Genomic DNA, 1,345 nt, shown 5'->3' with positions numbered 1-1,345 from the left:
AGCCGAGATCGCGCCATTGCACTCCAGCCTGGGTAACAAGAGCGAAACTCCGTCTCAAAAAAAAAAAAAAAAAAAAAAAAAAAATCAAACCCTGGTGCCAAGATGGCTGGACACTGCTTTAGGGAATCAGGATTACGTTGTATCACAAGCTTGGCTTTTTCACCAAATGCAAAAAAGCAGCCAAAGAGCAGTGCGAAGAGGGACAGCCTCTGACTCCTCACATCCAGGAGGCAGCGTGGCCTCCAAAGGCCACTGCGGACGGCCACAGCCGCAGGATGGGCAACACCCTGCAAATGAGCTGCCAGCAGCACCTGGGGTAGTGAACCACGGGAGTGTGACCCCGGACATTGAAAGCCAGCAGCCAGGGTCTTACGTGGAGAGATCAGTTCTGAAGTTTTAGATATTGTTCTGGCAAGGATCCAGCATATTAACATAAATACGTTACACAGATAACGTAGATAAGTGCACACCGCCCATTCAGAAAAGCCTTCCTGGCTGTGCAAAGTCCTTGGAAGAGAACAATTGAAGAGACCCCTGATATCAAAAATCATAAATGCTTAGTAGGATAACTCACATATGGATGTTACAGAGAATGAAACTCTTGAGAAAGAATGTAGGTTTATTCTGCCAAGTGTAAATTGGATTCCATAAAAATTTAAAAATTTTCAGGGGAGGAGGGAGAGCATTAGAAAAAATAGCTGGGCTTAATACCTAGGTGATGGGGTGATAGGTGCAGCAGACCACCATGGCACACGTTTGCCTATGTAACAAACCTGTACATCTGGCACATGTACCCCAAAACTTAAAATACTTAAAACTTTTGAGGAGAGAGATCCAAGATGGCTGATCACTAGCAGCTTGGGATTGTAGCTCCCACTGAAAGCGCAGAGAACGAGAGGACGCCACACTTTCAGATCAATTTTTGTTGCTCACGCACCAGGAGATTCCCAGCGGAGGAGCCCCAGGTGTCGCCAGCGCGACTCTTGAGGCCGGTGAGGCGGTTTTGCCGCTGGCTTGGTGCAGCGGTTCTCCGTGCAGAGTCAGAAAAGCACCATGAATCTTAAAGCCGCTGTTTCGGCTGGCGCAGTGGGTTGCTCAGATTTTAGCGCCAGGAATCAACAAGTTGGACATCTATTCAGAAACCCAACTATAAAGACGGTAATTATAAAGACCACAGATGGATAAATTTATAACGAAGGGAAGAAACCAGCCTAAAAAGGCTGAGAATACCCAAAATCAGAACGCCTCTCCCTCTACAGGGGATTACAGTTCCTCATCAGCAACAGAACAAGGCCTGATGGAGAAAGACTGTGTTCCATTAGCAGAAGCAGGCTTTAAAAAGTGG

General features: G+C 46.8%; 1 protein-coding gene across 2 annotated transcripts in view; it reads right to left on the bottom strand.

Moving 5' to 3' along the window:
- The window catches only part of RAB11FIP3 (RAB11 family interacting protein 3), a 113,103-nt gene that overhangs the window by 64,156 nt on the left and 47,602 nt on the right, over positions 1-1,345 (bottom strand). The window lies entirely within an intron of this gene.

This window comes from Cebus imitator, unplaced genomic scaffold (genome assembly GCF_001604975.1).
Source record: "Cebus imitator isolate Cc_AM_T3 unplaced genomic scaffold, Cebus_imitator-1.0 Scaffold444, whole genome shotgun sequence".
In the NCBI taxonomy this organism is placed as follows: Eukaryota; Metazoa; Chordata; class Mammalia; order Primates; family Cebidae; genus Cebus; species Cebus imitator.
Note: the sequence above shows the minus strand (reverse complement) of the source record. Positions and strands in the feature narration are given on the sequence as shown.